The following is a 12,745-nucleotide window of genomic DNA, read 5'->3' as shown; positions in this document are numbered from 1 at the left end:
TGGGCTGCATCCTCTGACACACAAACGCACATGCATACACGCACTTCTTTCCCGTTCCCTCTTCTCATGGTGCACCTGCCTCCCCGGCTCTCCAGGCCAGCTCAACTCCTATGAAAGGAGCTGAGCTCTTTTCTTCCAGAAAGCTAATCCAACACCTGTCTTCAGGCTTTATACTGTGAGAAGAGGACTGTGTGCTGCGCGAGTGTAAATGCAAGAGTACAGTGTGTGTATAGGCCAGTCAAAGAGAGAGTGTTTGTTTTTGAAAGAAAGAGAGGGAGGGAGAGAGACAGTTTGTGTTTCTGAGAGATCAAGAACAAAAATGGCGTGTATGTGGCTCTTTTGTGGAAGGATTTGAGAACTGACATATGGAGACTACAAGGCAGACTGTATTCTTTTCAGTGGTGATGGCGTATCAAAGGACATTCGGGCAATAGTTTGGGTCTTATTTTGCATGGGGTCAGATCAGCTATGAAATAAGGCCAGGAGAGCTTTAATTTGTCTTTTAATGCCACCTACTGTAACTGTTGAATGTATCACTGTGGCACTGACTGCAAGTACATAGCATTTTCCCAACACGATATTTAATATAGTGGCATGAAAGTCATTTATGTAGCTGAAATGCTTCTTGTTATGTTAACTGTCCTGTTGAAGGGATTTACTATTTATATGAAAAGTTCTGATTACAGTTCAACTTATGTTTTTCTATTATTATTATTCACTTTTGGCACATTTCTGTCTCATGTTCACTTTAAGTCATGTTCCTTGCCAGGGATTGTATCCCTAGAAACTATTCAGGGAGGTAATACATGCTGTTCTGTGTACAGAGTGTAGATGATGTTCTGGTTCTTGTTGCTCTATTTAGGAACATGGGGGGGTTGAAATATTTTTGCCATTTTTTACAGACTTTAATTTAACAGTACGACTCACATCAGGCCCTTTGAAGATTCGCCTCGAGCAGCAGGGGTCTCTCAAATTGGAAATTGGAGGTAAAATAAATCTAAGATTGCTTCCCTCCCTGTAGGGTCCCAAAAATGGCTGCAGGGGAGATATTAGAGAGAGGGCTCAGAAGGAGAGTTAGATGGATAGAAGGGAGTGGTAAGAAAGAAAAGAGGGTTAAGGGACAAAGAAAGAACTAAGAAATAAACAGAAGAGATGGGAGAAAATCTGAGAGAACTGTAGAGGGAAGAAAAAGGTAAAGTTAATGGAGGTTTATTCACTTTAGCCATCAGGGCCTGCAAAAAGTCATTTTGCCAGCAAAGGGTGAGTGTGGCCATAATCACATGTGCAAGCCAGTGAGTAAGAATGGGTCTTTTTCCATGTCTGAACTTGCAAGTGTGCCATCAACAGCATGTTGAAATGGTCCTGTGTTTATACTGAACTTTGTTATATATTCATCCAATTGTTATGGCAATGCAATAATGGGATACACATAATCATTGTAAGTCCCCACTAATACACAAGTCACAGAAAACAAATGATCTCTCACACTACACATGTGAATAAAGGGCAAGGTTGCTGGGCTTCATGGTACCGTATCATTCTCAAGGCTCCAAGGACCTGTGCTAGCCAAATGTTTGTGATCCTCTGTCACATTTACTATTAACTCAAACAGGAGAAAATACTAGTGTTAAAAAAGTTAACACTGTCAGCCTCACTTAATGATTATCAACCAACTTGGAGAGATTAGTCTTGGCCCCACATAGCTGTCTCAGGTAAAAAAAAAACATGTCTCTTGATCCTCTGAAGTTTGCATATAGACCAAACATGAGAGTGGATGACCCAATAATCTATGTGCTGCAGAGATTGTTCTCCAATCAAGATAGTAACAGCTGTATGATGAAGATCACCATTGATTTCTCATTCAACATCATCCAGCCCCTGCTACTGAGAGAGAAGCTACAGAAAATATCAGTGTAGATGTCAACCTTCTTATGGATTACTGACTTCCTGACAGGCCAGTGTCAGATTGATCAATCTTCTTCTGATTTGGTGATGTGCACAAGCAGTGCTTCATAAGGGGCTATGCCATCTCCATCCATGTCAACCTTGTACGCCTCAGGTTCAGCACAACCTAGGGTCATCCAATTTAGAGAAATACTCTATGAAGGAGTACAGAGCACTGGTGGATGAAAAGAGGATGAGAAGGCTCTGTTTCTTAAGGAAGCTGGGATGCTTCATTGTGTCCACAAAATGTTGGTGATTTTTCATCACTTATTTGTGGCGAGTGCAGCATACTTTGCTGTAGTCTACGGGAGACCAGCGATGGCGCTGGTGACAAAAATAGACAGAATGAAACTACTAGGAATGGGTCTGTGATTGGCTTCAAACAAGACATTTTTGAAGCTGTGGTCGAGAGAAAGTTACTGACCAAACTGTTGCCCATCATCGATAATACTGACCAATCTTCTCCACCATTTACCAGACTGGCAGCAGAACACCATCTCGAACAGACTGATACGTACCAGGTACTCCTTTTAATAGAAACCAGTGAGACTCGAGGGGGTGCTGGGGAAGGAGAGGAGACAGTTAGCTGAATTTTCTGAGAGACAGGTTTGCCTTGTGAGTTCAGACACTCTTACTTTTCTGTGAGGGGGATCCAAAGTTGGGAGGGGTTCGGTACATCTACTCAACAGGCTAGGTGAGCAGCTGTGGCGGAGAGTGGGCAGGCGGACAGCAGTTAGTGAAAGCAGCTTACAGAATCCTAGTGAGACAGCGGGGAGCACACTGGAGGCACTGAGGATGAACCACGGACAAAAATGGGCTGGAATCGAGGAGCCAAGCTTGGAAAAGGCAAGCTGGAACGGAAAGAGAATTTTTATTACTGAGCTATGGATCACAGAGTAGTCACTACCACCACAAGGGTGAAGATGCTCTTGGGACAATTATCAATCCTAAATACAGCAAACTCAGTGAGTCTGCTGCATTTAAGACCAGGGGAAATGAATGGTATCTGCATCCAAACTCATCCACAGGCGAACCCACTGTAACCAACTCCAGAGAAGGAAACCAAAGCACAGAGGAGGAAAAAACAAACACGATATCCTGACAATGACAGTAGCACATTATTTGTGAGACATGGAGGAGGCGGTAGTGTTGTGACTATGATGATACTTCAAACTCTGAGTCATTCATCTGATCTTAATCCAGTAGAGATAGCTCTTATTAAATACAAAATTAAATGCAAAGAGACAAACAAATGAGCAGAAGCTGAAGGTGGCTGCAGTAAAGGCCTAGCAGAGCATCTCAAAGGGAAAAAAATCAGCAATTGGTGATGTCCATGGGCTCTAGACTTCAGGCAATTCCTAAATAGTTAAATCTGTGCATGGAAATAAAACAGGATTGGTTGTGAAATCCCTCAATACATTATAGCTGCAAGCGTAGGTTTTTCATTCACACTTAACATACTTTTTATCTGACCTGGGACAGGAAAAATCAAGTTGGCAATTAAACACAGAAAATCAAACATCATTACACATGTGTTTATTAACTTTGATGCTTTTATTGACTTTTGTTCCAAGGAGGATTCTCATGGATGCCCTATGATATAAAAAATGAATTTGATTCACAGAAACAAAATTAGGTTCAAAAGAAATATAACCAAAGTCTGGTTATATATTGGATGTAAATTGAATATGTTTTGAAAAGAACAAACAAACAAACAAAAAAAGTACCATTTTAAAATTAAGCATCCTCCATTTATTTTTCAGATTTTTTAACCACTCATTGACAGTATACCATTCCTGGAAATGCCCATATATTTCCAGGAACAAGACAAGAATGCAATGTGTTCACCGCAGTGTATTTATATGTATTATCAAGTACAAGTTACATAAAATCACTACCATCAACAACTAAATGTGTGTGATACAATTTAGGTTGAGTGTGTTTACTTGGCAGACAAATAAAGTCTGCAGTATCAAAAAGTCTTTCCTCAGCTAAGAATTTATATTACTATCAGCCTAATGCTAGAAAAAAAGTTACCATGGTGACTGAGCAAGCTGAAAAAAGCCAGTCAGCTCTTTAGACCTCTGTGTCTGAAGACTCAACAAACCTAGATAAAACATGCATGTGGCTTCTGGGACCAATGGCCTAATTTTGGTTCAAATGGCTGATATTTCCATGCATCATTTTACAAATGCTGCAGAGACTCATCATGTGACCAGTGAGTAGAATTTTTACTATCTGCTCAGACTTGACTGTTCAATAGTAGTGGCACTGCAACCACACATCAGAAAGCACATCAGGAATAAAAAGTCATGTCTCTTGCCTACGGATCCTGCAAATTTATATGCAGATATCTGTTTACTGAGATTACTTTAACACACATATGCACAGTTGTGTTTTTTCTGAATGCCTTAGAAGTAGTTTATACTCACTTTTCCATCACAATGAGATTATAACTGTTTCATTCAACATTGGCTAAGCTGAGCTGGTGTAACTGGGAGCAAGATGAAAAAGCACGACTGGGCCTTTTCTCACTCATATTCTCAATCTCACACATATGCGCACACACACGCACACACACACACGCACGCACACACACACACACACACACACACACACACACACACACACACACACACACACACACACACACACACACACACACACACACACACACACACACACAAGCCAGGCTGTTAAACAAATATCAGAGGCTCACTGGATTACCATATCTGGGTGAGATAAAGAAGCAGACGATGGTTACTTAACTTTGACTTAATGTCCCCCATCTGCCTCTTTCTATCACTTCCTCCTTCTGTCTGACTGTTGTAGTTTTTTTCTTTCTGCATAAATAAATAGATTTTTAGTCTTGCTCATGTTCACTTTGCCTTATTTTATGACTAATTGTCTCAGTGTGCTTTTCTATGTGTTTCTTTGTGCTGTTCTGTTTCTCTCAATATCACCTCCCTGCTTTTGGCAGATGATTATATCAATGAAAACACATTAAAATGACAATAAATTTCTTATCATGGAGCATCCACCATGAGGCTGGGGATTATCCATTTTTACATTAGACTAGGCTGCCTGTCAATGTGTACAACTGACACTGCAAATCACGTACATCTTCCAGAAAATCGATTTAACAAGTCCACATGGGCACGGCGACACTCGTGCACATACACAGAGTCAAGCCCAGTGCACGCAGACAGGGGTATATACTGTATAAAGTTTCCAGCACATCCTCACGAAATGTCAGGAGTATGTACATGAGATAGGGGACCCTGACATTTTATTGACAGTTTTAGGAATTTTCGGATTATCCAGATAAGTAAAAGATAGGGAAAAAAAGGAATGCATCTTTTTCTTTTTGTGTACAAACTACTTTTTTGAGATTATATAACTGCATTTTTCTTACATAAGCAACTGGAAAATATCTTTTTTGTGTGTGTATTTCTGTTATTTTAAAATTGATTTGTATTGAAAAATTCTTAAAATCTGTGATGCAATAATCTTTATTGCCCATCATGCATTTAAGCCTCAAGAATACACAGACGATCTACTACATTTAGTAAAAATTCACATTAGGCAGTAATTCTGTAATGCATTTGACTCACACATATCTATAATGTAGAGTTAAAAAGAGTAGCAGTATTTGTGAAACAGTGCACCCATTATTTTATCAGTTTGATTTTAGCTCAAACAGCCAATCATAGCTTAATAAAATATTGGTATTTGAAAGTCTAAGTACAGTGTAGAGTTAACCTTCCCTGATTGCCTGATTATGTTAAGTATTCCAACTGGACATTTCCAAGCGCCAATGATAATGAAATCAGTCCACATTAGATTCTACAATTTCATCTGTCGTACAATTTGAATAACAGTGATCCATGGGCATGAATGTTCCATTTGAATCAATTGCAGTTCAAATGTCACAGCCATAGATAATTGTAAGATCGACCCAGGAGTGATGGTTAAGAAACCAAAGGCACTGAAACGTATGAATCTCCATTTTAGAGTAAGTTTGTTTTTTCATTTGTCAGAGCCTAATGGCGCTATTAGGCAGCTCATTGGCATTTGCTGCCCCACAGAATGAATTCATGCATATGGCTGTTCATCCCAAATAGGGGACCATGTGAACAGGCGCATACAGAAACAAACACACTTACAGTTAGTAATACATTTGGCTGTAATTCTGCAAGCACGGTATTTTATGCATTTCACTTTCACCTGCCAGTTTAATTGAGATTTGCTTGCTAGTAGTGAACATGGACCCTGGTGTTTGTAATAATTCACACAGATAGTGGTGCCTGTCCTTTTCATGCATACAATAATGTGTTCTTAGGCGTAGATTAATGGCTTTATATCTGCAGTGATACCAAAATATAAACAAATGGATGCAGGATAGACAATATTTCCTGTTCTTTAAGGAAACAGATTTCTGAATAGGAAAAATGATGAGAGAGAGAGAGAGAGAGAGAGAGAGAAATCCTTTTCCACATAGAGCACATACATGGCAAGAAGGGGGCGTTATTACCAGCAATTTGAAAGGATCGTCAGTAACTTTACTAATAATCTAATTATTGGAATAGTAAATAAGTGAATTCCACATGGAAAGCATTACATCAAGGGCAGTTCTTCAATTTGACTTCCAATTATCTGTAATAACAGATGAATTTGCTTCAAAGCAAGTTTAGCTACACTTATCTTGCCTACTGTCACTATGCAACTGACCAGCAGAGCAAACCTGTGTTTTACCTTCTCTTGTTTTAACATCTCTTACTTTGTTTCTTGGCTCCTCTCCTTTTCCTTCTCTCCAATTTCAAGATACCTATCTTTCCAGCCTCTTTCTCCCCCATGTCTTTCTTTTCCCGCTCATTCTGGCTCCCTTTTCTAATTTTCCTCAATGACGGATCCCCCACCTGCCTCAGATAATAAGATACTCCCACAGGCCTGCGAGACTCATTCCTCCTGCATCCATCACTCCCAGAGTCACATTACTGCCCTTTACAAGCACCAGGATGTTTTTCTCCTTAATTGTAGCCGTATACATACCTCATCCCGCCAGTAATAATAAATGGTCTTGTCCTCCATTATAGCCATTAGGGAGCTCACACTGTGAGCAGCATGCCGCCCACAGTGAGGAAGGCTTGTTTGGTATTGGATGTTGTAGCCAAGCAATGGAAGAATGCCCCTGCAGTCTGGAAACACATGTTAGGACATTCAGTATGTTGACTAGGTGTGCGTAGCAGAGATGGTGTCTGTCTGAGTTCTTCTTATTCCACACAAGTAAATAAAAGCACCAGGTTGAACAGAATATTGAGGTAAAAATAAGACCAGGTCTCAGGAGATTAACATCACATTATGTCCCTGCAACCAGATGTCGCAGACATGAACCAGTGTAATCAAGAAAATAGCAGTAACAAGTCTGGGCAGAAGATGGCACTATGTTCCCATCACATTGCTCACGCCATGCTCTTTACTGTATTCACAGAAGAGCAGATCGTTCAAACACACACACAAAACATTAAAAGCAGGATACACAGTGGGGCTTGAATGAAATTGTGAAGGGTGAATGGCTAAGTGTGTAAAAGACTATACATTTTACAGCTGTGGCATTTAGATATTGTTGGGACTCTGATAATACAAATATTTTGAATGTGTTATTTCACACATTGCAGTTTATGAATGAAGTCACTACAAGTAGAGTAGCGACATTAGATGTGCGCAGTGTCAGCACCGTCCCACTGAGAGCGAAATCTGAAGTCTCTCCCGCAGAGAACAGGTACTGGCTGTGATGTTGACACTCTGAACACAATGTTAAACCTACTGTTTGTGCAATAATTAACCCTAATTTAGCTAATGTGTACATAAACCTGAGGAAGTCACATTTTTCAAGCAAACCTCAACTTTAAAAAGCTCAATTTTGTGAATTTGACTAAATTAATACCCCCCTCCTGCTTGTCTTTTTGATAAGCTGTTGTTGTTTGAGTCCACTGGTACAGGATGCTTAATACAAAACCATTCAAGTTAACCTATTAGAGTGTAATGTTTATTATTGAATACTCAACTTATATCATTAGAAAGAAAAAAAGAAATGAAAACATTAATGTGTCAGTAGATATGACCTGTATTGTTTTACTTTGCCTTTTCCAAATATGTTAAACTCTGTTTGTCCAGCACACACTGCTCAGTGTTGTGTTATGCCTTCTTCTCTTTAACACCATTACATCGTGTTTCCCTGAGACATTTCATCACTTTTTCAGCAGTTTGCTGTCAAGTCTGTCGCTGTATGTGCCTAATACCAACAAGCCAATTTACAGATGGTGACACAAGAAACGGACCAGGAAATCATTGCAGACAAATTCATAAATATTGGCTTCTCTGTTCTTTTAATGGTCAAGACTTAGAAGTTTAAGGTATGGGAGTCCTGGAGCTAAAAGACTCAAGGATAGATCAATGTCAGTCGTCAGGGGGAATGAAAGCCAGTCTGGTGGAAAAGGGGGGAAGAAGGAAGGAGCTTCAGGCACTGAAAAGTCATATCATAGAGTCGTCAGCGTGGGCTGTGGTGGTTTCAAATCATGAATTCTTTAATGTACTAAGTCAAAATGGTCCCCTGTGCCCCTGCACTGCCTTGCCTGGCAGTCTGAAAATAATTGAGGACTTGAGCCAAGCAAAATGGGATGGGGTGAGTAAAAAGAGGGAGTGAGGATGCAAGGCAGAAAGAAGAGGAAAGATGAAGAAGGAAAATTTAGAGAATGAGTAAATGACACGAAAAGAGAGATGGAGATAGCTCTTCGCAAAAATTACCTTACCTTATACTTACACAGCTCTCTTGCGACTCAGGGGCCATCATTTTTTCAGTCCTCCTGCCCCTGCATCACTCACACTCATGATGAAGCTCTGGTGGAAGGTGGGAGGTAATCTAGTGGCATTTCAAGGAATGGACCTCAGAGGAATACTTCTTTCATCTAAGGTCATTAATCGCAACGTCCAATCTTCAGGCTCATAGATCAATAGCAAAGTCCTGTGCTTGAAATGAAGGCATGAAAAGTAATGCTGAAGTATAAAACATGGTATATGTTCCCCCTCAGCAAGTTTTTAGCTGGGTCAGTAAACTAGGGTTTCGTGACCTTTCAGCTTATGAATTAGCTGATCTCGAGGTTTAGTTGTTTATGCTATGATTACAGGCTAAAACCTACCGATAAGCCCAAACTGGAGTTCTAATCATCATCATCATCATCATCATTATAATTATTATACTGCAGTAGTTATTTTTCTGTGGCTGTATATTTTTTTAAATTTCAATTTAGTGCTGTTAGTATGTCCTCAAAAAGAGTATAATTAAATTTTATATGATTAATAATAAAAATTGCTGCATAGCAGCTGCAGTAAATCTAGGGTTCTAAAATCAAGGTTAAAAACATTGCTCTGGGCAGCAATCCTCGATCAGTGCTGTTTGGGAGCACTGATAATTGCCTTTCCTGGTTTTTCAGTTCACTGAGTACTGGCCACTAACTCTCTTAGCTGGTTGGGTGTTCATTAGAAGTCCTCATTCAGTAGTTAGAAAGGATATGAGTTTTCAGCCAGCCCATTAAAGGCCAAATGTCACCAATTTAACTGTGTGCAAGGCTCATAAAAGAAGTCATGCATGCTATTGATGTTCAGTACCTTTCCATTCTTTATAACGAGCTGCTTCCAGGGAACTGCAGCATGTACAATGGATATCTTTGGACTTTAAATGGACGAGTAATGAGCATGCCTATTTCATTACAATTTTGTGTCTGCTTGCTGCAGATAAAGATTTTTTTTAACCCTTATTTGTCTATTTTTTACTCTCCTGGTTTGGCAAGATAAGATAAAAGGCAGGTAACGTCATGATTGGGAGTCATACTTAATAATCAAAATTTTCAGTGTACTACATTTTAACATTAGTATTGAAATGCATGCTGATCAGCCGGTAAAATGATAACCTCGTCATCTTAGTTTACAGGCTAAAGCCTTACTTTAGCATGTTAGTGCAGGAGTTTGAATGGCAGTAGGACTTGATATTTATTTAAGAAGGACAAAGTCGGGTGGAAATTTTTGTATTTGGTTAAAAAATACTAAATTCTCAATTTCTTTTCTTTTTGTTTCGACATGTAAGTTAAGTTAAGGAACCACTTAACTCATTCACTGCCAGCCATTGGCAGTGAATGAGTTAAACCCATTGACTCATTCACTGCCATTGACGGCTATAGACGTCAATGGCAGTGAATGAGTTAATATATGCATGTTATCTTCAGGGAAACATGAGTGTGTATAACAAGTTTCAAGGCAGTGCATTTATTAGATATTAGTTATTTCATCAAAAACAAAAATATCAATCTTAGAAGTAACAAAACTGCAAAAGTTATGAGGAAACATAGTAAGGGGAATGGTCAAAGTGTTCTGTCATTTTATGAGGATATTTCACTGAAAACTAGGTGAAAACTAGGTCTGTCATTGGTCACAGCCACAAAAGTCACTGATTCATTCGCTGGGGGGTTTGAATATAACATTTTATGGCAATCCACACAATAAGTTTTGATAAAGAAAAATTCAGATGATTATTCATGTCTGCTGAATATTACTGTACAGAACCTTCTAGTGATAAAGTTTCTGGTATTTCTCAGTCTTGTCAAAGCAATCACTTGCTGACTGATGCAGTGATATCTCTAACTAACTCTACAAAGTAAACAAATAAATAAATAAACAGGCTAGAAAAACATTCATTTTCTTTTTTGTTTTAAGTCTCCCAATAACCATCTCATGCAGTAGTGTAGAATATATTGCAACAAAATCAACCCAAATACACTCACTCCTTGTGTTCAGTATGAGGGGGACAAATAACCCACATCAGCAGGCTTCTCAACATATCCACAAGGGGAGAAAGGAAGAAAGGGGATTGCCTTATTCCAAAGATGAATGTGCCTTGCAGCTTTTGGGCAAACAACACAAAACCACTGAAAGGGAACATCGGCATCATTTGATGAGGCATTCCAAATGTCTCTGGAGGCTGAATTGCCAAGGGCTAAATGATAAATATATGTTGTTGGTGGTAGAGTGATTCCACTGGCTGCCCTGAGGTGCTCTGTGGCTGCCAGCAGTATTCCATTTGTCCTTGAAGGTGTTGGCTGCAAATGTTGTCATCTGCTTGGGTTGTCTTTTGTGGCTAGTTTGTTTGTGTTCATTACCTAGGCTAGTCTTGTCTTGGTTTGGACTTGGGAGTCCCACTTCTATGCTGCTTTTTTTCACTCTTTCTGTATTTCTTGCTATCTTGTTATATATCCTTAGGGGAAATCTGTATTACTATCATGTTGCCCTGTGCAATATATGGACACGCTATGGTAGACAGGCAAACATGCACTTCTACTCCATGTAAGAACAGAGCAATGTCTGATCTTAAATGCAATGGCTTTACAGTTGCCCAAACCCCGAATCTTGAGATTTGTTGTTTGAATTTTTGCAGGTTTTAAATAGAATCTTTAAAAGTAAATAATTTAACATAATATATGCATATCAGGTCAATAAAATAGTACACATTACAAATGAAATAACATACACTTGGTGGAAAAAAGTTTGACTCAAAAAGTCTTCTAGAGAAATTGAATAAAATTCTTATGAAGCAGTTTCAGCAAAATGTAATACGGTTGCCTACACAAAACTGTACATTTTCCTACACTGCAACTAGACTATGGAAGACATTGTTCCCTCTTTTTTAGTTGCATAATTCAGCAAACCTCACACAAAATTAATGCAAATGAATAATTCTTGTACGGAGGCTTTCATATTCCTATCTTTTTTTTTGTTTCCTTTTTTTTTACCTATATGCTTGAATTATTGATGTAGGTTTAAGAGAATTTCTTCTCAGTGCACAATGTGTATTATCTATGCAAATGCCTAAAGACAAAATAACATTGTAAAAACCTCCATCAGACAGTGGGAATGGAAGAGATGGAGTTTGAATATTTACAGTCAGTTAATGACATTTCCATTCTGTGGGCTTGTCAGAAATAACAAAGCCCTGCATTTACCCTCTGCATCTGCTTAAGTCGCTTTTCCTCCTCCCTGTGCCCCAAGTGGCTCAGAAATCCTACTTTATAGCAGAGAGGTGTCAGAATTTTAAACAGGCCCTGTCTTTATCCCCAGCTTCCCCGAGCTCTTTCCCTTTAATTCCTGAAAGACTAGGCCATGGTCGCCTTTTAACCCTCACCTGCTCCTCTGCTAGAATAATGTTGGCTTCTCTCTGTTCTGTGGGGGAGGATGCTGAGTGCTGACGATGGAGGAGAGGGGAAAGGGTTGGTACAAGGGAAAGGAGAGTGTTCCAAACGGGGGGGACTGATAGAGTTAAGATGGGAGTGAAGGGTGGGAGGTGTATGTGTGTATGTGGGATGAGGTGGGGAGTGTCTGCCAGTGACTACATGTTCAGAAAAAAAGAAGGTGGAGGGAAAAGGAAAATACTGGTGGAGGTAGACATGGAAGACATGGACAGAAAGCAACAGCTGGAGTTATATTATTCTCTGGTGGGATGCTGACTAGCCATTTATTATGTCTCACTGTGAAAAGAAAATAAGAGACAGGGAGAGTGGAGAGGTTTTTTTCGTTGGTTTTTTTCTCCATCTTTTGTCAGACAAACCTGATGACGAAGCAATATCCTCACATCAGGTAACATCCACATTGTAAAAAGGGAACAACTTCATCCTGAAGTCAAAATAAGGAGGGGTAATTAGCCCACATTGTACGGAAAACAGATTTGTACTTTTGTCTTCACAACAGAAGATTC

This window comes from Astatotilapia calliptera, chromosome 11, assembly GCF_964374335.1.
Source record: "Astatotilapia calliptera chromosome 11, fAstCal68.1, whole genome shotgun sequence".
Classification (NCBI taxonomy): Eukaryota; Metazoa; Chordata; class Actinopteri; order Cichliformes; family Cichlidae; genus Astatotilapia; species Astatotilapia calliptera.
Note: the sequence above shows the minus strand (reverse complement) of the source record.